General features: G+C 43.6%; 1 long non-coding RNA gene across 1 annotated transcript; it reads left to right on the top strand.

Annotated features, from left to right (window-relative positions):
- Window positions 1–4,259: 4,259 nt before the first annotated feature.
- Window positions 4,260–20,926, top strand: LOC110483649 (uncharacterized). The gene is made up of 3 exons (XR_002467613.3): window positions 4,260–4,359; window positions 8,181–8,269; window positions 20,837–20,926. It is a non-coding gene; the product is annotated as an uncharacterized LOC110483649 (long non-coding RNA).
- Window positions 20,927–23,847: the final 2,921 nt, after the last annotated feature.

The following is a 23,847-nucleotide window of genomic DNA, read 5'->3' as shown; positions in this document are numbered from 1 at the left end:
AGGGCTGCCCTGTATTTGAAGGTTTTTCAGAATGCTCTGCAGTGGCCTTATCCTGCTGCCACTGATAACTGATTGGGAAGTGTCTAACTGATGCTGATGATTTCTGGAAGTCAGGTCCAAATACCCAAGTGCTTTATTGGAAAGGGGACAGGACACACCAGAAATATTGCTGATAGGCGCTCCAGAGCTATTAGGCCACATAGCTCTGCTTCTTTATGTTCCTTCACACAGATTTACCTTGAGTTTTTTGCAATTTACTGTCAGGGAAAGAGAATAGTACTTTTTCACTTTTGTATTCGAGTGTAATCACCATCCTTAGCCATGTGCAGAGAGCTGCATCCTGGAGCTGTAATTGCACTGGGGACACACCATAATGCAGAATAATAACTCGATGCTAATGAGCTCCATGTATTCAGTCAGGATCAGACCTGCCATCTCCCTTCCCAATGAAATTACTGCTGGCCTGATCATGCTGCTTTTCCGAGTGTATGCTAAGGTTTGCAATCAATTTGAGCAAGTCTCAGTTTTGATTCAAATTGTCTTCTGAGTTATCCAACAAAGAAAGGCGAAGCCAGGACAGCAAAGCAGACATGAACCTGCAGGGCTCTCTTTAATTTTCAGTTTATCTGCAATTTAAGGGAGTAAACACAACCATGCTGAAGATGCATAAATACAGCTTGGAGTGCCATTGAAATCTAGGTCAAGGTTCCGGCTCTGCCTGTGGAATTTCATTACATGACTTGGGGAGACTGTGTGCTGCTCCAGGAGCCAGGTGGAGGACACTTCTGAGCCAGCATAATGATGAAAGCAGGTAGGCTTCTGCATAATCAACAGCAGCTCCACTGCAGGCTGCTAAACAGGTCACATAGGCCATTGCTGAGCTGGAATTGCTGAATTTTTACTGAATCTCACCAGTCAGTCCCAGCTAAGGCCTTTGGATCTCCAGTGGCTTCAGCCTTCAACAGTGCTCCAAGGAGCACTTCCAGCATTTGCCAGCAGTAAGCAAATTGCCTTCCAGGTGCTTGGAGGGAGGGATAGAGCTGTCAATCTGATAGTTGTTAACAAAATACATAATTTGGAAGGGAAAAAAAAAAAAAGGACTTGCATTGATACGCATTCATTTGCTTTGCAGTTCAAGTATATGACTGCTGCAGAACATGAATCTATTCCATATTTGAGACCCAGTCTGTGTTTGTGTTTTAAGTTAGCCTTCCAAGCAAAACACGTGAAAGGAGAACATTTAAACAGGAAGGGTTCATGGATTTTTCTTTCCCTCATAAATTTCTGTAGGTCTTGTTGCTGCTAATTACTGGAGATCTCAGCACAAGGGCTTTTCTTTCTAGCAAACCAGCTTCTCATGTTTCCTGCCCTTCAGTTAATCAGTTTTAATCTCCTCTCTGTTTGTTTATTTAGCTTCACAAAGCTAATTGCCTGTTTGTGACATGAGTCTGCCAGAGACTGGGGAAGCAGAGTTTGTGTGTGCAGCGCGGACAGCGGGTGGGCTCTGGCAGTGCCCGCCGCTTCCAGGGCAGCCTCGGGATGTTCCAGGAGCCAGGTCTGCCTCTGTGCTGCTGCTCCTGGCCCTGTGCCTCCCAGGGAGGCTGCTTTCCCCGGAGAAGGGTGCCTGGGGGGGCTGGCCAGCAGCTCAGCACCCGTGCAGGTTGCGTTGGTGACTTGCAGCCGTGCCCAAGCAAAACAAAATCCCAACTGGAGAGGATGGGTTAGCATCAGGCAAGGCAGGGATGTGGATGGGAGCCACTGCAAGACTGATCCTCTGATTCCTCCGGTGAGGCTAGAAAAGCAGATTAGAAAATAAAACACTGAGGATCTCTATAGAAACCTCTGTGTCCTCTCTAACTCTGCTGTCCTCTGTCCCCTCCCTGGCACAGACATGCCCTTTGGAAAAGCCAGGCACCCACTGCTCGCTGTGAACAGGTAGCAGAGGAGAGCAGCTGTGAACAGCTCCTTACTCCCCATGCCCTGGAGTCAGACTCCACAAGATGCAAACCTCTCCTGGGTGTCAGGAATTCTGTGCAGTGAGAGTTGTTCTCCTCACCCACCCACTCCTCTGCGTCCCACCCGAGTAGCTGGTGTGTGCTCCCGACTGTTTTTAATGAGTTTTTTCTTTTCATCCTTTAAAATGGGTCCCTAAATCCCATCAGAGTCTGGCCCCTTATACATTGCTGTGATGTCACATGGCTACAGGCTCAAAGGATATGCCAGTGGAAAAATCTTCCTGCCTAAGGGGAAATCCTGAAAGGGTGAGTCTGCTATAAGGTGTCTTAGTCATGCTCACCAATGCCCATTATCACTGCGAAAGAGACTTGTTTTTTGGCACTTGTGCTGCTGGGATTGTGTTTCAACAGGCTAGTTCCTGGTAGTGCAAGGACCCCTCAGAAGGTCCCACATGAGTTCCTGGTATGACAAAGCTACCCTTTAACCTCAAGCCATGAGGTGGGTGGCACTCTGTTTCTAAAATGACTTGAGGCATTATGCACAGTCCTATAAAAATGCAAAATGGGGCTGCTGTATTATCTCCTGCAGCTCAAGAGGTTTGGAGCAATTGGTTGATCTTTTGCTACCAAAAAAGCACTTCCCTGAAGCTGTGGCTGCCACATCTTCTTTAGCAGCAGGCTCTTTATTTTTGTGCTTATAACATTGCAGTTTATTCCCGTGGCAACGACTCTGATGTGATCATTTGCATCCATAATAACTTCACTGTTACTAGAAAAGGTAAAACTGTGATGATCTTTTTGAAAAAGTGATCTGGGTCCAACTGAAATGGCAGACTATAAAAAAAATACTAAAAGTAAAGTTGAATTCTAGGGCAATAAATCATGGCATATTGAGCTGGGCACATGATTTTTCTTGTCTCACTGCTGTAGTGAGGGGTGAGCCTGCGTAAGCCAGCTAGAGAGCTGAGACTGCAGGGAACACACAAACACTCTTATTTGTGTTTTACTTTAGCTTTGACAACGTTGTTCTCTGTTTTCCCTTCCTCGAGGACTGCAATCACTCATGTACTGTTTTCCTTCACTCTGCTAAGTGATGCACAAATTGTTTCTGCATTCCAGGTTAGTTTGTGACATCCCTCTCTCGTGTTTGCATGTGGATAATGAAGATGCTGCCCTGCTCATCAGGAAATGAGTAGGCTGCCTGCCTCCAGCCTCAGAGGAGCTGCATGGAGGCTGGTGGAATCACTGTGGCTCAGCACCAGCCCTGAACCAGTGTTTGCCCCAGCACTTGTTCCGTGGTTTTGCATGCTTTATCTTTCACCTGTGTCCACAATCTCAGTGCTGTGCTCCACTGAGGAGCTTAGGATGAAACAAGGACTTTCCTGGGATAAGCACATTGAGGAACTAAGGCCAAAATGCATTTCTCTTGGTTCAGATCCAAACCAGTCACAGGATGTCTTTCCTAGTTCTGTCTCCTGTGGGTTTTGCTTGCTTTAAACTTCTTTAGAACACAGAATTAAAAAAACATAATTTCTTGCACGTACACATATACACACCCATGTTTAAATAAAAGAGAATCCTGCTTGTGTGATGAGACACACTAACTGTCTTAATTCGAACAATTCTCTGTTTTGATAAGTTGATTAAATATGTTTTAGCTAAATACTTAGCAGAAGTCAGGCTACTGGTGATGTAAAGCCAGCTAAGAAATATACTTTCCCTATGCTTTGAGCAACCTGGTCTAGTAAAAAGTGTCCCTGCCCAAAGCAGGGGGATTGGAACTTAGATGGTCTTTAGGGTCCCTTCCAACCCAGGCCACTCTGGGTTGGAAGGGACCATAATTCCAAACTTTCCAGAAAAGCTTTCCTCCATAAATTAGAAGTAAGAAAGCTGACACTAATAAAACAGAGCAGGCTATCTGAGACCTCAGTTTGGCTGGTGTAGAAATGCCAAATAATACAGCTTTCCATGAATTACTGACTGCATGTTGAGAAATTAAACTTCTCTGAGAAAGGTAAGGTCCATGTGAGCTATTTGACCCCACACATGATCATGAGCACTTTATCCTTGCTTGAAGCAGCTTGGTGAGCAAGTATCTCTTTTCTTCATTGTGGGTGATGTGGGTTGAGATAGAATTACAAAACTAATCCTCCTTACCTGCTGCTTTGTCTCATCACATTTTCATAGGCCAAGAAAAACAAAAATCCCACATCCCATAATGCAAATGTGGGCTTGCCTCAGCCCTGTGTTCCCTTGCCAAAGGGGGGTGAGAGGGCTCTTTCCAGCCCCTGAATGCTCCCAGGACATCCATGATCTACACTGCAGCTGGCCTGGGTCTGCCTCTTCTTCCTGTGTGTTGTTTCTGCCCGTGGCGCTCACCTACACCAGAATATGGATTTGACAGGTAAAACTTGTGGCTATGTATAGATGATCTTCAATCTGATAATTAATGCATGGTCTTAATTAGAATACAGTTCTGAAGAATTATCTCCCTTTTAAATGTTCTCCTTTTCCTGTTGCATGATACTGCAGTTTCTTAACAGCTATTGGAGTCACCCCATGACATGTGCTCCTTGTTGCTGTGGTTTTTTTTTTTTTTGCTTCACATTCAGAGTATTGTCACTATTGATTCTCAAGACAGTCGCTTTGTTGTTTCTAGAGAGACATGCAGATTGAGCCACTTTCCATTTAAGATTAACTGAAACTCACTGGAACATTATCACCTGCATGGCAACCAGAAGCCCATCTGTGCCTAACATCAATAGTCCAAAGTGAAAGAGCATGCTTTTGACAGGAGAAACACACACTGTGAAAATCCTTATCAGGGCTGAATGAGAGCTGGGTGGGAAAAGCCACCCTCTCTTTAACACCAGGTGCAGGTCACATCCAATTTCAGCTGTGAGTAATGGACAGCAGTGATTCACTCCCCAGCGAGTCTCATAAAGCCCACTCCTTATTCCCAGAGACAAATGGGAGTGATATTTTTATAGACAAGTGTTATTGTTGGTAAGCCCTTTCTAGGTCAGTCTAAACCAACACACGTAACCCTCCTGGCTGACTCCAGCTTCGTGCAAGCTGGCAGATCCACTGGGGTGCTGATTCAGAGGGGACATCCTGGACAAGCCACACTGACAGAATTGGGAACGGGCTACAAAACTGCACCTAAGCCAAATACCAAAATTCAGGAGTGCTGAACTCTACTCTTTGAGGGAAAAAGAAAAGTGGCAAATGATTTTCAGGGAAGAGGAAGCCTGGTGATCTGGTGCTCTTTTGATGAGAGATGATACCAGTCCTAGCTCCCTATTTGGGGTTTTGCTCCCCCTCAATGTAATGGTGCTCTTCTGCTTACAAGAAAACAGCACAGTGTTAATTTCACTGTGTTTTAATTATTCCTTTTCTGTTTTTCTACATGTATGGCTGCTTTACTGCTTTAATGCAATATTTTCCATTAAGCAGTTCTATGCAGTACAACAAAAATAAACACACAGCAACGTGCGTAAGATTAAACCATTAAACTCACTCAAAGTATACAGTTCATAAATTAAAAGTACTTATGCTTATACTTTATTATTGATTGCTGGGTTGATACAAGAAGAAGAACTTGCCCTTAGGAAACAAAACTCATGGTTCCTTAAGCTTTTCTTTGTCAGGAAGCCAAAAAAGACAACATTAAATTGAAATGTCACCATTTGTTCTTGTCAAATGTAGTTTATTCAATTAGATCCTTTATAACTCTACTGAGTTATACAAAGGAGGTTAATATTTTTTATTGTTTTTCTTCATGCTGTGCCTCTAATACACATAGAGATAAGTTGGCCTTGTAAAATATACAGTGTAATTTGGTAATGTGTTTATTGGATTCCAGTAAAAAACTATGAGAAATTATCCAAGATTTTTGCTTCTTCAACTGAAATTTTCTTTCTTCCCTCTCTCTCCTTTTTTTTTTCCTTTTTCTTTTTGTTTGTTTTTCATTGTTTGGGGAGGGAGGTAATAATCTTGCAAGTGTTTGTTTCCTGTAAATGCTTCAAAGAAGTAATTCCTAGAAGCAGATTTGGGGTTTTCCCTCTGAGTTAAGAAAGAAGCAGATTGAGTTGGGTTTTTTTTTTCCCCTGAGTTAAGAAAGAAAGACTTCCTGAAGAATAAGGTCTTTAGATACACTTATGGTTCCAAAAATTTAACTGTGGTTGTGAAACATATCTGACATCTTGCAGAATGATAAGAGGAGCCGAAGTTTACAGTAACTTACCAATCAGAACTGTCTTATAGAGGGTTCTGATTACTTCTCGGTTTATGGATATGATTTAAACCAGCAAAAACATATTCCTTTTTCCTTGTGGGGTTAGTTTTCTGTCCAATTGGCAGCTGGAGCTCCACTCAGCTCCAGAGGTCAGTAAAATATCACCACTGATGTAAGGGAGACAGGAGCATGCAGTCAGTGCCAGGGCAAGGAGAGGACCAGAGTGATGTTGAGTTCAGGTTCACTTGCCCCGTGACAGAATTGCAGCCAAAGCAGCTGGGTAAAGCTCTGGGCATGCTCACAAGTTCTGCTGAACTGAGACAGTGCTACCGTGCCTGGCCATGGATGTAAAGAAGAGGAGAAGCAAGGCTCTTCAGCAGACCTGGGGCTGAGAACCACGTTGTGGCCCATAGCTGCTTCTCAAAAGTACCTGCAAGCACTTTCACTATGTCAATCTACAGAACGTGAGTGGATTTCTTGAAAGAACCAACACCCTTCCTGGAAAAATTGCAACAGTTCAGAAAAGGTGAAAGTTGAGCAGTGCCACCCTCTCCCTCTTGTGCAATTTGATTAGATCATGCTCTGAGACAGCAGGAGATGCCATCCCACCGTGCCAGGTTTAGGGCTTTTTCTAAGTCTTGTGTTGTATTGGGAACTGCTATCATGCTTGAACTCAATTGAGGACATGAAACCAGCTGCACTTTGGCAAGCCACAGACTGCAGCTAATTTTTGTTCTCTGTTAATTTACCTGCCTGTGGCTTTTCGTGCTGCCCAGGATATAATCAGCTTGCTCTGGAGATGGATCTGCTGCGTGTTTGTCTGGAGCTGGGCTGATGCTGACTGATGGGCAGCAGCAATGCCATCTGGGCTGGTCACTCCTGTCACAGCAGGCACAGCTGCTGGGCTGTGACACAGACAGACCCCAGGGCCAAGGCTTCCCTTGGTTTCTGCATCCCTGAGCCTGAGAGCAGCACTGGAAAGGTCTTCACAGCTTTGGCTGCCCTGACTGGTAGGGAACTAGTGGGGCTGACGTGCAGAAACTCTTCCATCAGCTCGCAGGCCAGACAAAGAGCAGAGTGCTGGAAATGAAGGTGTGCTGTGGCACATGCTTTGTGGAGCAGCCTGTGGGAGGGACGCTGCAAACTGATGACTAAGAGTGGCCTGGAAGCTAAATCCCATGTAACTCAGGGTGTCGATTCATGAAATGCTTAATCCCATTTAAATGCAAGATGCTTCCAGCAGAGGAGGCCTCCTCACATCCCACATGTGCACTCCCACCCTCTCCCTGCTCCTGCCCCAGGGGTCCCCAGGCTGGGAGGTTGACTCAGACCATGTTGTTCACCTAGTACAAAGCAGATGATGTTCACTGGAGACTCGGTTTGTGTCAGGCCATAAGTATGCATACAAGAATCTGACCTAGGAGGCTCCATCTGCTAGGGCTGAAGGAGAAATGCTGCTAAGCCTTCACTTAGACTAGATTGCCTAAAAATAAACTGGACTGCACAGAAGAGAATAATGCTCAGGGCTGAACTGGATCCAGCAGCTCAAGAGACCAAAAATCATAAAACCACTGAAAGCTCCTCTTAGCTACTTCATGTAGGAAGCACACAAAACCTTGGGCCTTGCACCAAGCTTCAGCAAGCATGACTGCAAACCAAGGAGCCTTCTTTTGGGAGGAACCAGCCAGCCAAGGATGGTTTGATGGGTTTGCTGATACAGTTATACAGGTGAACAGTCTGGAGGCCAGGGAGGAGCTCTGGTTTCCAGATAAATGCCCTCTCTCACATTCACTTTATTACTGAGCATAGCTCAGTTCCATTTTCTTTACCATTCTTTGCTCCTGTTTCAGAACAGGAATGAGAAGGGTTGGAGAAGGTCTGGGGCTCAGTGCTCGCACAGCGCTGCGAGGGAACACAACCCAAAATAAACACTCTGTCATCACTGCTCTTCTTATGCCTTCATTTTAAACACAGCTTTTCCATTCCAGGTGTAAACACTTCCCAGGTTTATCACCTCTGGTTTCTGGAAATGGACTTTTGTTTTGGGAAACAGGTGGAAGAACAGCATTCTGCCAGGGTAAGTTCCCAGTTTCCAGCAATCTGTTGCACGGGGTCTTGCTGCCAGAGCACAAGATTGTTTCTCTTCAGTGAGAAGGCTGTGGTGATGGCTTCTTCCAGTCTTGCCTAATGAGTGTGCTTGCACACAAAAGGTGTTACAAAGCTTCTGGGATGAGCAGCAGATCAGGGAAATTTTGAGAAGACATTGGTTGGGAACTGAAAGTGCGAGACAGGAGAAGACTTCTGAGTTTAATCTGTGATGCAAAAACCAAACCAAAACAAAAAACCCCAGACTAACCAAAAACCCCACAAAACCTCAGGGAACTCAGGACATAAAAGTAAGGATAAAAGCCAAAAAAACCCATGGTAGTTCTGATTCCAGCTTCTGCTGTTCCCTGTTCTCCCTGTGCTCGGTGTGGGTGTGCTGCTGCTCAGTGCTCTCCCCTGCAGCGAGTCCCACCCGCTGCTCCTGGCGTGCTGCTGCAGGGGATGTTCTCTGGCACACATGGCTGAGTCTGCCCAGCTGGGTGCCCACCTCTGGCAGCTGGGCATTTCCAAAGTGTCCTGCCTCCCAGCCCAGCACCAGCACCCCAGCCAAGGCAAACACGGGACTGTGTGTGCCATCAGAGGGGCTTCCCAAGCCAGGATGTTGTGGGTGAAAGTCAGATGATGAAGAGAGTTTTGGGGCCCTCTCAGTGCACAGATAACACATCTCCCCACGAAAACCTGTAGGGTCTACATGAGCTCCTCTATGCAGCTAGGAAGTGCAGCCTGGCCCTGCCCCTGCCCACAGTGGCACAGCTCCATCCCAGGCTGCCTATGAGGCGATTCCCACCTCCCAGGGGGACAGGGAGGGGAACAAGTCACTGGCACAGAGCACAAGTCCTGGCAGACATGGAGAGAGCTGAACAGGTACTGAGCAGTTCTGGGCTCCAGACTGCACACTGAACAGTAAAAGCCATTATCACACCAAGGAAAGACATAAAAATACATTCCTTTAAGTGGCTTTACATAGTAATGTCCTGCATGTACTATTGCTGAATCTTTGGTGAGTTTCTTCTTTGGTAAACTCTGATCTTTTTTATTATTATTTTTAATTCTGTACCATTCCAGAAATGTCATCCTATTTCCTGCTGTCATAGAAAGTGCCTGATGCTATGATTGAAAAATCTTATGAAAAGACTTATATTCTGTTTTTAATCAAATATACTTCTGTCTTTAGAGTACCTGCTAGTTTCTTTTTGCCTGCATGATATTTCTATTTTGATCTAATCTCTTATTTCCCTCCCCCTGTTGCAGTGCCTCTGTCTCCATGGCCCATTTCTCCTTCACAAGTTGTTAATGTGAAAAAATTACACTGCCCTATACCTGAGCAGGTCAGCTTCAAGCACTCCTGAATCACAGCTTCAGCCCATGTTTACAGTAGTTAACAATGAAAAGTGTTTTTACAGTGAGGATAATGGTGTGCTTGCACCGTAAGATAAACCTTAGATGTTAAAATCATTATTTATTTAATAGGCACATCAAAGAATACCACGGGAGAAGGGAATTTCAAAGTTTCCCAGAATAATTAGATTTCTGCTATTATGTGAGGTATGCTTTTTTTCTCCTGACTCGATAATAATGAGTAATAAAAGTGTAGTTCTCAGAAATCATTTAAAGCATTACCAGATTGTGAAGGAAAAAAAGAGGAATCATTTCCTTAGAAGCTAGAGATCTAGTAAGCAACAGGACTGCACAGCTAATGAGAGAAAGAAAGGTCTGACTTGGAGCAGACTGCAGCACTTCCGAAACCTGAGAAAGATTTTCTCCTAGGAATGAGGAGAAATACCATTGGGAAAGCTCGTTGCTTAATTTCCTATGGTACTTTCCTTAATTAAATGCATATTTAAATAAGCAGGAGCTCAGCAGTGGAAGTATCCTATAGCATCATTGTTCATTGTGCTCCACGGTACAGAAGCACCACTGAGGGCAGCCCTGTCCCCAGCATTGCATATTCTAGGTGGAGAGTGCCTCGGAAAAGACATCCTTTGTGGATCTCCCCTTACAGATTTGTCAGAAGGACTTTCTAAAGCCTCTGATGACTGACTGTGAAACAAGGCCCCAGTTGATTAAGAAACTGTCTGGCTTGGCGGAAGAATGAGGTCCTCAGTTTAAATTCAGCCTGGTTTCCGTTTTCTGAGTCCTTTCCACGGCTCACAGAGAAATCCCTCACAATTTTTAACCCTTTGCTCTGCCTGGCTGAGCCCTGGCAGGATGTGGGTCACCATGGCTGTCCTTGCTGGCAGCACCTTGGTCCTGGGCTGACGCTGTGGCCCCGAGCCCCAGGGTGGCAGGAGAAGGCTCAGCAGGTCAGGGCTTGTGGGAGAGCTGGGTCCCCGTGGGCAGAAAGGAGGAACCAAGGGAAAAGGGCATCCAGCAGTGAAGAAAGGCTCACATGAGAGGTACTTTTTTCCATTTTTCTCATAGTACTTTCAAGTACTATCAAATACAAAGGTATATTTTCCTTTGCCCTAAATAATGTATTAAAAAAAAAAAAATCTGTTTCAAGTGGCCCAAAGTACATGGCTGAAAGCTTTTCAGAGATAATAATCTGCAGGTGTGTTCCAGCCCTCGACAGTGATGGATCTGCTGCAGGGAGTCCTACCAGCAAAGAATGGGGCTCTTTCTTGTGGGATGTGCAACACAGCAGGAATTAAAAGCTCAAAAGAATATTTATCTATGTACAGGTGACAAAGATAGTGTCAGTTTAATTTTAAAATCAATACAGGCATTGTGATGATTTCTAATAGCACAAAGCAAGACTCTTATGTCCCTTGTCATCAGGGCTGATGAAGTCAGGACAGGGAACATAAGTGGGAGATTAGTTCAGGAGAGGAGAGAAAGGCCAGTTTCATAGTATAGATCCCACCAGATGTATTTTTAATATGTCAGGAGGAGTAAAGAGGAGGCTTATCCTCAATGCACTACAGTACTTTTGAGGGAATAATACTAACTAAAAATACTAATAATACTAATACTAATAATACAAATAGCATATAGAGCTGTCATAAGTCAATTTTTTTTCTCGACCAGCTCCAATTAAAAAAAAAAACAAACCTCCAATAACATGTGTGATAAATACAGTACCTTCTTGAAACTAGAAAGAGAAGTAGAAAGGCTGGAAAGAGCACTATTGTGCATGACTTTTGTGGTGTTTTTGTGGAAAACTGACTAACAAGCACATGATGTACAGCTTGGTAGAGTGGGGGGAAAGTGCCGGGACAGAAACCTGAGTTTCCTGAGAAATTATTCTGACTGACATTAAAACAAACTCAGTTCACACATTTGTAGAAGAAAAACTCCACTGCCAGATTTTTAATGAAGAGGTAGCCATGATCAAACCACAAAAAGCAAAGAGGCATGACAAAGGTTTTAAAAAATGGCAACATGCTGACGAAAGTCTATATGGAATATGTTGGCTCCAACTGCAATATTGAAACAGCTGTTGAATTTCAGGCTGAAAAAGCATAAAATATTGAGAACTGGTAACACAAGCTCCAATTCTGAAATATTTGTGTGACAAGCAGAAGAGAAACTCATTAGGCAGCTGAAAATGTCACAGAACTAATTGTTTCATTTTGCTAGCTACCCTCTGTTGCATGCATATCAAAAACCACTTATAAAGATGAGGAATATTCAACTTTTTAGGAGCAGTAGTAGACTCTGTGACATCTGAGCATCTCCACTCTCCAAATTCTTGCTGTCTGGCACCACAGTAAAAAAATGTCACTATTCCTATTTTATAGACAGAGAGGTAGATGAAAGCAAATGAATTGATGTCCTAAAGATTGCCCTGAGAATTTTTTCACAGGTCAGGGACTGAACCCAAGTACTCAAAGAACTATATACATCTTTGGCCACTGGAGGTGTGGGGTTTTTTCTGATTTGTGAAAAGGGTTATTGTTAATAATCCAGAATTGTTGTTCTTTTCTCCTTTGACAGATTTAAGGGTTTTCAGTGCCACCTCCTCATTCTCTTGTATTTTATACAGAGCATGCTCTGCATATTTGGTTGAAAGCCAAGTGTGCCTCAGTTCCCCATCTGCTCTTTTTATGTTGCAACTTATCTCCCATCCCACCTCTGCATTGTCTCTTATAAGTGCATCTCTAATCTCAAGCAGTGTTTAGCAAACCCAGATATCAGTGTCACAAGGGGTGGCTGCAATAGCAGTGCCCTTCATGGGGTCCACAGTGCATCTATGGAAACCTTGAGCAGCCCTAGGAACACATCACTGGGTGTTTGAGATTATTTTCAAGACCCTTCACTAAGCTTTCACCAGGAATAGGGAGACAGCTGTTAACACTCCAGAAATACCAAGTGAAGGTTTGAATGCCAATCCAGAAAAGGAGTTGAAAATATAGTAGATGATTTATCAAGGGCATACTGGAGAAGTGTGAATAGAGATGGTTCTGTCATGATGTATCTTAAAGTGCCTGATATTCAAATGACTGCTTAGAGATTTCCAGTCAGACACGGCAAAATCCATGGTAATTGCCAGCATTAAGCGAGTCTATGTTAAATGGACACAAAACACAAAATGTGAAGAGCTTGAGGACAAGGAGATTTGCTGAGAACAATGGAATTCGACTAATTTGGTTTGGTTTGTGAATTTTTTTGGTTGGTATTGGTTTTTTTTTTTTTTAGTTTTGATTTTTGATTTTTTAAAATATTCCAATGGAGATTGTTATAAATAATTAAGAAGAAAATGGCATTTAGCACCATCCCACTTGCTAACAGTGGCAATTATCCCACTCTCTAGATCCAGAAAGGATGGAGAGAGGACTGAGTTCCAGGGATGGAGCAGTGAGTGCAAGGCAGTGAGTGTGGTAGGGACTGAAGGAAGAATATCTGCTGCTTTTGTTTCCCACACTTTATCTCTCTTGGTGTCAGAGGCAGCTGGGAGGCAGCCAGGGAATAACAATCCAAATAATAGGAATTGGTAAAAAAATAAAAGGGATGCTTGGCAAGAGGGTTGTACAAGAGAAGAAATGTTTTAGCCTTAGGTGTGAGGTGTGAATTTCTGAATGCAGCGTGTTTAGGAAAGATAGATGCAGAATCCAAGGAGCTGCTGGCACTGCTTGAGTGATCTGAGAGCTCGGTTTTGTCTTTGTTGTTTGGAATTGGCTTTTAGCTTCTGCCATTCTAGTACTGCACTGTTTTGACAGCAACTTAATAAAAGTAGGAGCCAGCTGCTCTGAGGGACCCATGTGTCCCCCCTGGGAGTGCAGCCCAAGTCCATCTGGTAGGCAGCTGGCCATGTGTGGACACTGATGCCACTTCTGTGCACACAGTTGCCATGCCAGTGGCAAGAGACATAGCGTGTGCAAACAGGAAACTCAAGAATTGAGTCTTGAAGGTATGGAGGTCATTACCAGAGAGGTAATGTACCTTGAATCTGTTTAATAACAGTGTCTTAGAACAAGCCAATCCTAATGATCACAAAAAGAGACCAGCAAGGTTCCGTGCATCTTGAATACAGTGTACGGATACTGGGCTCTGACTCTCTGTCTTTGATGCTTCGGTAATTATTTATTTCTATGCAAACTGGATTGTAAATGCTGCTGAACTGGAATTCAGTTGTCCTGTGCTGCTCTGCAAGTGTAAACAGACCACTCCTGAAAGGTGAGGGAAATCTGTGGTGTTTGGTGGCTGCCTGACACTGGTTCTACACACGTGTGGAAAGCTGGAGTCAGACTTGCTGTATTTGACTGAAACACTCAGGCTTAATAAAAATGTCTTTGTTTTGCCTCTGAAAGGAAATAATATCCAGTAGGCAGTTCTCTGTTCTTGATGACAGTGAACACTCAGTGCAAATGATGTAATATTAGATTGCTCAACACTTAAGATGGAGAAAAAGCTTATAAAAATTGGATATGTGAAGATTTATTGAGAGAAACCATGGCAAGCTACCAAGAACTCCTCTGTGACAGAAATAGCCACCCCAAGAAAGCAAAGTCCAGAGCACCTCTGAGGTCAGGGCTGTCCAGACGTGATAGTGAGAAATGGTTTCTCTAGAAGCACAGGGAGTCTGAAGTGCTCTTGGAAGAATTGGATGGATGAGACATGCTGGTGCTCTGAGTTCTCTCAAAGCTACTTTGGGCTTAAAACCCAGCCTTTCTCCTACGAGTTACTAAAACCTTGCTTTGATATGATTATTCAGCCTGAACAAATACCAGTCACAAGGGGCAGGCAGGAACACTACCTTTGGTCTAGTATATGAAACAAGTGGGAAATTCCTCAGAAAAGCTGAATTTGCTTTGTTCAGCTCATTGTCATCTTGATTACCTTCCTGGACCTTCCTGATTATGTGATTGCTAAAAATAGCTTGCTCTGATACCACAGGACATGACAATGATAACATAAGGCCAGTGCAACATAAGGTGTCTGACTCCTGTTGCTTCTCACACCATGTGCCTCTTACCCCTCCAGGCACAGTTAGAAGAATCCTCTGTGAGGGGATTTATCTGCAGTTCTTTGAACCTGGGCAGATGTTTTACATGGCCCTCCATGACCTCTGAACCACAGAGTGCACCAAATGAATTGCAGATATTGGCTGCTTCATGACACTGTTACTTGGGGGAGGCACATCCACGTTCTACTGCAAAAATATAGCTCTCACTGTCAATTATCCAGGAACTCATGAAGGTAGAAACCCCAATTCATGTATTTATGATCTTTGACTAAGTGGCTCTGGAGACAAGCTGAAATGAGCCATCATTTCTGGGGTGAAGCTCTCTCCTCGAGCACTGACAGCTTTCCTGAGTGCTGTCATCCCAAGGGAGGGCACTGGGGCTACCACATCAATAATTTCTGAAGTGTTGTCAAGATTCATGGGGCCAGAGCAAGCCTGAGCCAAGGATGCTGCTGCCTGTGAGGGAGCCTTCTGACTGAACAGCTTATCCACTGGGCCCAAATGGTGCAACTGGAAAACAAAGCAGCAAAATCCTAGCTGACAAAAGTGGATGGAGGCAAGCCAGGACTAGAGCAAAACAAAAGCTGCAAACAAAATATAAACCATCTCAGTCCAGTTAAGAAAAAAAAAGGATTCTTGTGTGGCCAGGGTCCATGCAGGGATGGGCACAGAGAAGGCTTGGGAATTTGAACCTTGATTTATGTCCCCTCTTATGACACCGAAACACAGTGGGGAAGACAGAACTATCAATCCAGCACAACAAAAATAGAAAAAGTCATGTTCTTCTTTTAGAAGGAGGGGATGTGGGACAGCCTCTGGTTCACTGTGTCCTGTCTTGGTTAAGGGGTAGCATTAATCTCTGGTCTCCTGGCTATGTGTTTTTGGGGTGAAAAGGTGCTGACCCAGGGAAGACCCTGAGAGACACTTTGGGGCAGAGCTGAGGTTTTCTGAGACTGGTTCATGAGCCCACCAACTTACATGTGGTTTTAGGATGCAGACATACACAGCTTGGAGACTGGAACACACCCCAGAACTGTTATGATAGCTGTGGAAATGACAGTCATTCTCTGGGGAGCTACAGCAAGATGGATCACTGTGGTAACATCCTCTGTTCAGGAAGGGATACTCCTGGTGCTTGGGCCCCAGCCAGAGGTTCTGCCTTGGGAGGGAAATGTGCTCCACCAGAGCTGTTCAGCCTCACACAATGACTTCAGAGTGCCTAATTACTTCCAGGGGGAACCACTGGCTGGAGCAACTGCCCAGACTCCCAGCTTCTGGCGTGGTGAAAGGTGACCAGCCCAGGACAGGCTGAGCATCTTCCCTCACCTTCCTCGTGGTGCTAGGATCCGTGGATGGGTGCATCTGCTGAAGCCTCAGCAAGAGGAGTGGTGGTGGTGCAGCGGGGAAGGGACTGGCAGAGCCCATCTCGTGTGTGGCAGGGGCTGGCCTTGGCCATCTGGACAGAGTTTGAGCTGGCACTGCCACCCAAAGGGACAGAAATAAATGAAGTGGGTGGGAAGCTGTGGAGGATAACCACAGGGCAAGAGCATGGGCTGCATTTGTCCACAACACCCACACACTATGGGAATGGCACTGCTGAGGCCTGGGAAACACTTCAGCATCCTGTGTGTTCCCCGCTTCCTTTGTTTTTCCCTTGTGGTATCATTCCCTGCGAGCATTGACCTGAGCAGATGTAAAGTATTTAAGCTTCAGTCTAGCTGTTGTACTAAAGAAATGTCTTTTGTGATTAAAGGTGCTCGTTCTGTTATTGGTAGTTGTAAACAAATTTTCTGAACCTTACTATTTCTCTATTTTGAAGAGTATATATCTCCCATAGTGCTGCGAGGTTTTACCTTTTAATTACAAACAAACCAATCCCCAGATAATATTTATGTCATGTTTTTATCTATTCACCATGTATTGTAATGTAATAAGCCTTCCTTACAGACAGAATGATAATGGTAGTCGGACTTATAGGCCTAAATCACAGTAGAAACTAAATCTAAATAATTAGATTTGACCTCATCTTTGTTTTTTGTTTTTTTGTTAAATACATACCACTCCTCCAAAGCAGCCTGCTCTTGTACCTCAGAAAATGGAGATATTAATTCACAAGTTAGCATGGCATTATTAAAACAAACTCCACCCTCTTCTGAAAGAATGAGTTTGAATTTTGAACCATTCCGTTCACTTCTGCCTTCAGAAAATGAAATATCACAAACTTCAGAAACTTAAGAGATTGCTAGCTTGAACTCCATCTCTGAGAAGGGGATACAGGAAAGGACCTTTCCCATCAACTCTTAAATTAATTCTTTAAGCTTTGAACCAGTTAATCCTGTCTTTATTGTTGTAGCACAAACTGACTCAATGGGATGTCTGGACTGAACCATAGGCAAGAATCTCTCCTCCCAAGCAGGGAGGATTCCTGGGAGAAGCTCATGCTGGAATGCAGAAGGGAGTGGGCAAACCCAAGACATTGAGGCATCAAATACACCAGTGGTGTGTGTGGAGAAATAAATAAGTGAAAATAGAAAAAAAATGCTTATCAATATGATGGTAGGCGCTTTATACATATGAAACTTTTCTATCTATATCTATATAGATGTAAAAAAACTCACCTTACCCAGAATTGAGTTTTTAATTGCCAAGCCTTAGAGACGTCACAAAAAAAATCATGACAGAAGGCACAGAAGATGAAGATCATTAGCATGATTAGAGTTTAAGTGCAGGCAGGGAAATAAAGAGACCAAAAATATCTTGCTAAGAAATAACAGGGTTTTCAAAGCAAGACTTGATGCTTATTAGTGGAAAGACAAGAAACCTTTACTTTTAGCCAAAGACTGCCTGATCTGCCATCTTACACATTATTTTAGCAACACTACCAAAGCAAGACTTCCTGTGTGTCACTTCAGCTCGCAGACTCAGAAGCTGCCTTTGTTTTGGCAGGCCAGTGTGAGATGCTGAGGTCTGGCTGAGGTGTCAGGTCTGGCAGCCCTGTGATGAGGGAAGGTTGTGGCACCACAGAGGTGGCAGTGCCATGCTTGGGGCAAGCCCTGGTGCACAAAGGGTTGGCTCAAGCAGGAGCAGGGGAGTTTGCATTGGCCCTGGCTGCTGCTGGCTCCTTCCTGCCCCAGTGGCCAGTGATTATAGGCTGCAGCTGCTAATTGCCTCTGAGGGTGGTTCAAGCCCCTGGGGAATCACAGTCATGGCATCTCTCTTCTGGCCCCTTTGTCCTGTGGGTGTTGCATGCTGGCTGAGCTGGCCCATGCCTTGCTTTCCCCAACAGGCTCAGCAGCAGCACGTTTCATCCAAGCAGGCTGAAATCAAAACCCTGAACCTTATTCATCTCTACAGGCTTCTGAGAGAGAATAGGCATCAAATCTGATTTCATATTCTTAGGCTGAATATCAGAACTTATCCTCAGACAATACAATATACTTGTTAGCCCCAAAAGCCACTTGAATGGGTGGATAAAACATAACAAAACCACCCCAAGCCAAAAACCTGAATTCTTAATCTGTAAATCTCTGGAGAGAATATTAGATTTTTATTGTTTCCCTATCAATAAAGTGCAAGAAGAAGTACTAAATGCCTCACCTCTACAACTTCCCATTATTTATCATATCAAACATCCATTCTTCCAGGCTTTTTGGTTTACTCCTGCAGATAGATTATGCAAACATATTCAGCATATGGAGCAGAACAGATCCAAACTCTGATCAATCAAATGCAAAGTGCCTTCATGTGCTGCTGCTTCAGAGTGTGAACTCCCAGAGCAGGCAATGCACTGAACTGTATCATGGACTGAGAGTATGAACACACCCAGGTAGTCTTGGAAAAATGGTTCATCAGTAAGTATTCATTGGAGTTGGCAGGCACGCACATTTTACAAATGCTTGTTTCATAAATATTTATTTTAAGAATTGAATTTTGGGAGTTTTCAGACAAAAGAAGCCATGAAACAGTGAAGAGAAACTTCAAGATTGAAATTCTTGTGTGTGTGATTTTTTTCTTTTTTGCTTTATATTCCTTATTACCTCTTTTCTTCTTTTTCATTTTGAAAGAACTGAAGAAACTAAAGTCTACAAAAACCAGTCTCAGGCAGAATGCAGAGCCAGTGCCAGGTATTCAGAAGAATGAGTCAGTAATAAAGAAACCTACAGCTTGTAACCAAAATGCCTCAAGCTGTTTGCATTAAGTTATCTTGAATAAACTATGTGTTATGTATTTCCTGAAGAGCATGACCAAAAACTCACTGAGACATGGATCTCCAAGTAGGCTATAGCTAAAAGCCTGACTAAAATTTTATGTGTCTTTTTGGTGCATATCCAAAAGGATGTTTATTTGTTTTTACTCATTTCTTACTCATGAAAAAAAAAAAAAAAACAACCCAGTGAGCTTCAGTAGGGTTTACAATACAGGATTCATTTTTCATTTGTTAGAGAGCATTTCCTCTAGACCGTAGACAAATTATTTCCCAGCACAGAAAAACCTGTATTGATGTGGTCAAGATTTAAAATTCAGTAATGTACTTCCTCTACTGGGGATGTTCTGAATTTCTTCAGTGCAGTGAATCATTCTGGTGGTGGAACCAAACTCAACTTACTTATGTTGAATGGCAAAAGAACAACAAAATCTTTCACAAATCTGAAAATATCACTGAAAAAGAATAAAAGCACAATTGTTTTCAGCCATTATGGGCTGCCCTAATTTGAATCACATGGGAAGATGCTTTGTTAATGGCTTTCTTCCTTTACTCTTCATTGGCAAAAAACCAAACCAAACCATTTTCTTCGTTCTTTTCCTTTAGCATTACCTTTCCATCTGGTTTTAGAGGAAGCTGGTCCTGTGGGTTAGCAAAGATTTTGAAGTGCTAGAGATCTGGGATAATTTCTACAGGTGTCCACAACAGCCATGGACTGATCACCTCCATTACTGTTTCTGTAAAATGGGAATATTCCACTTTATCTCGGGAGGCTGTTGCTAGAAAATCTATTTATTGCTATAAGATGTCCAGCTACCACAGGATTATTTAAGGCATATATATAGTTTGTATTTTTCTTTATAAGTGTGTTCTGTGTAGAGTTTAAGCTAATAAGTCCCAATGATGATTTATGACGAGGAATTCACTCTTAAGAGGAACAAATTTGAATAGATTTAAATACATACACGTAAAAGAAATATGTGCAGCCTCCCAGAACTCTTTGAAATATAAATGTGAGAATTCCTTTAGGTATAGTGCTGGAAGCCTTCATGTCAGACCATACTGTCAGGTGCCAGGCAGAAGGAGCCAGGCAGACTCATTGATTTATGCAGCGTTCTGCTGGAAGACCCCAAAGACTGCAATCCTCTGTCACTCTCAGCCGTGGGGCAGGAGGTGGGATGAGCTCCATTAATGCCTCCTTCAGCTTTTAAACCCAAGTAGAAGGTTTATTCCCGTGTGTTCTGGACCTACAGTCTTTTGTCTGCTTTTCTATACCAGCTTCTCCATGTTTGATATTAATTTTATTCCCTTCCTTAGAGTATTATTTACAACTGAAGAGCAGAATGTTATAGGCTGAGCTGACAGGGCACTAAATATAGTAAAAGCAGGGCAGTTCCCCACTCTAATATCTCCTTCTGGTTTTATGTAGATAGTAAATGATGGGCCACAGAGGGAATTGCCATTTGTCTCTAGGAAATACATGTCAAAGGAGTTTAAGCGCTACATCCTGCCCACACGGGGAAGTTAATTTAGGCTTGACGCAGCAGTGCTGGCTTTTCCTAGCACTGAGGAGTTGCAGATGAGATCTTTAGTCCTTCAGCTGAATGCCATAGAGACAGTGGTTTTGAATAGGGTATTTACAATGGCAAATGGCATAATGTCTAGCCTGAAGGAGGAGGCAAATTTCAGCCAAAACCCGGTGCCATTCATTCACATCATCCCCATCGCCGTCCATCTGTCTGGGCCTTGGGAAGCAGCCATGCCTTGGCCAAGGCTGGGCTCTGCCCCACCAGGCCCGGGCCAGGCTGGAGGCTGCCATTGGCTTTGTTTGTGTGCTGGGCTCGTTCCTCTCACTTGCCTCCCCTGAGCCAGCTGACTTGCCTGTGCTTTTTTCCCTCTGCCAAGTCTGCTTTGCTGCCTTCTTTCAGGTCTGGAGCTGTTCTGCTGCCTGCTCTTTTAACAGCTGTCCAAGTGCGCAGGAAGACTTGAACCAACACTAAAACCTGGCCAGCTCTGCTCACTTGGGTCCTACAACTTAAATGCAGTGCGCAAAAGTTTAAGCAGCAGCTTCGTTGCTGGGACTTAGCCCTAAATCCACACAAATCCAAGGTAATCTGGAAGCAGCTCGCTGCTGCTTTAATATCAGCGTGAGACGGGGGCTGAAGGAGCTGGGAGCTGTGTGCGTGCCTTGACAGAGAAAGTTTGTGATCTAAAGGTTTCAAAATCTGCATAATGAAAACTGCCAGAAAGTTTAGTGCAGCAGTTCTGCTTCTCCCCGTGCAGAGCTACAGGGCACAGGTTAAGGCTCAGCTCCAAGAAGAGTGAGGTATTGCAATGCAAAGGAGCAGAGGAGATGCTGAGTACGAGGATATCAGTTAAACTTTCTGACCAGCCTAAGGGTTCTTCATGTATTTTATCCACTGGCTGACTAACATAAAATACAAAAGTATTCTGCCTGGAAAGCCAGGAGCAGAACTGCAGTCTCCACCCTCCCAAAGGATGATTTAAATATGAAGCTACGATGCCATGTTCTTCTTTCCTTCTGCCTGCTCAAACGCATTTTTAATTCTTTAATGCAAAGTAGGAAGGCACCAAAATCTCTCTTTCTCCAGAAAAGCCTCAGATAGAATAGACAGAGACTTCTCCTGGGAACACCAGCAACTCTTTTCCTACCTTCATTGGAATTAAAATTACACTCCCTGTGTTCTAAGTGACCACCTAACCCTGAGGTACAGGAAGAGCAGGGTGCTACCTCCTCCCTAGCTGTGAGTTGGAGCACAGCACCAGGTACTGTGGTATTTTTTACCTAGGCAGTCTCAGCAGTGACCAGAGTCACCCAGTGAGTGAAACCACCAGCCTGATTGTACAAGAGTGTAGGCAAGAGCAAAAGCTCAGGCTTAGACCCCAGGGAATATGAGCTCTTCATGGTCCACTCTGGATTTAGACATTCTTTGTGAAGTCACCTTTCAGTAAGAATTCTCTTATACCCTTGTGAATGTACCACATACAGATGATTATAGTGGTCTATAAAACCCAAGAACTGAATACACAGTTCACTTCAGTAATTATTTGCTCATTACAGGCACAGCATTTCAGAGTTGCTCCTGCTGAGGTGCTCAGGTCACCTGCTTTGGTGATTGTGTTGTAAGCCTGCTGCGTCCCAAGGCACCAATGCTTCCCAGTTAAAACACTGCAGATGAACACAATGAAAGCAAATAAAAAATCCTCCAATTCAAATGAATTGTTGACTGGAAATGTTTCCTTATTTCTGACACCAGTGAAGGCAGCCTGCTTGTTTGCAGGGTGAAACAAAGTACAAACTTTTTAATCCTCAATCCCAAATTCACCTAAAAGATTTAGGGCCAAATATTCCTTTTATTTACACCAGTGTAAATTTAGGGAATTTTCATCCAACTTAATGTACTGCCAGGTGGTAGATTTTGCCTCAGATCTCATTATTTTTGGGGTTTTATTTATATTCAGCCACTGTGTGTATACACAGATACAAAGCAGTAATTTTTGCCAGCAAGAAGAGAGTGGAGTTTGCTATATAAATCGGTATTTCTCAGTCAATATGTTGCAACCCCTGAAGGGGTTATAAAAACCATCTGGGGGCTTGTAAAGAACTGAAAATTTTATAACAATCTAAAGTAAAGAAAATGTCATTTCTTCTACTCTCCATAGAGCAGCACCATTCTCTTGGCAACCTGTCAAAACCACACATGAAACAATAAATTCTTCAAGCTTATCACTTTTACCATATTTTTTTCCTTTAGCTTTATAAAACATGGATGAGAACTGAGAAGGTCCTCTTTTTTCCCCCTTTTATATAGGACTTCCTATCTGAGCTGCTTGACAAATGTTGCTTTCAAATTTTTGGCCTCAAAAAGCAGTAAATTTCTTTAAGGGCCTCCGCCTTGGTCTTCTCCTAACCTGCTTGTTAAAACTACAGCCTATTTTGTCAAGCTTAGGCTTGTTTGTGTTGGAGCCAGTTTTTCTATTTCACTGTGACTTTCTGCCTGTCAGTTTCCTCTTTCAGCCTAAATCATACAGGGAAACATCAACATTTCCCTTTGTGGGAAGAGATGTTTTGCATCAAGTGGAAAAAATGGATGAGATTTCCTGTATCCTCATTAGCAATGTGGTGTATGGTTTGAAATCTGCCCTTCTAAGGTGAGATACCATCTGAAGAACCTCTCTGCTTTTAAGTATAGCCTCACAGCACATGCAACTTGTCAGTGAATTTTGCTTTCATGTACACATCTTTCATCTCTGTGCATAGGTACTTATCTATGAAATTAATTCTAGTAGCAACCAAGTGTGTCTCACCTAAAGGAATCAGAGAATAAATTCAGGAAAAAAAGGCTTATTGTTGTTTTTTTCCCCTACCAGGGTGAGGTGCCTCACAGAAGGACTGGCAGGCAGCAGAGCTGGTGAGGTTCTGAGACCCTGGGCAGGGAAGGGGGAAAAGGAGGGGATGGTAGTGCTCTCCTTTTGGCAGCTGTTTTGTTGGGTGGGCAAATCTCAGGCAGCTTCACCTCAAACTCCTCTTGACTTCAGCTATTTTTGCCTGATTTCCACAAGTTATTTCTTTGTTGATGCAAAGTACTTAGTAGGTGTGGTGCCTCACTCTTTCCAAAAAGCCTGATTTGTTAACTGCTTAGTGGGCACAAATTTGATCACTTAAGCCACTTGCTAAGGAGAAGGAACAGTGTCTTCTTGCCTGGGTGGGAGGTGGTTGCCCACAGCCAGGAACTGAATGAGCTGTGGACAATGTGGCAAAAGCCATGGGGAGGAACTGCACTTCTGGCTTTTACTCTTTAGCTCCAGCTTCACTGAACTGGAACTGTGCTGTCCAAACTGGGTGGAATCAAAACTTGGACAGTTTCATTTTTATTTGCTTGGAAAACGACTTCCTTTTCCCTGTCCCATTTCTACT

This window comes from Lonchura striata, chromosome 10 (genome assembly GCF_046129695.1).
Source record: "Lonchura striata isolate bLonStr1 chromosome 10, bLonStr1.mat, whole genome shotgun sequence".
NCBI lineage: Eukaryota > Metazoa > Chordata > Aves > Passeriformes > Estrildidae > Lonchura > Lonchura striata.
This window is presented reverse-complemented; position numbering and strand designations above follow the sequence as displayed.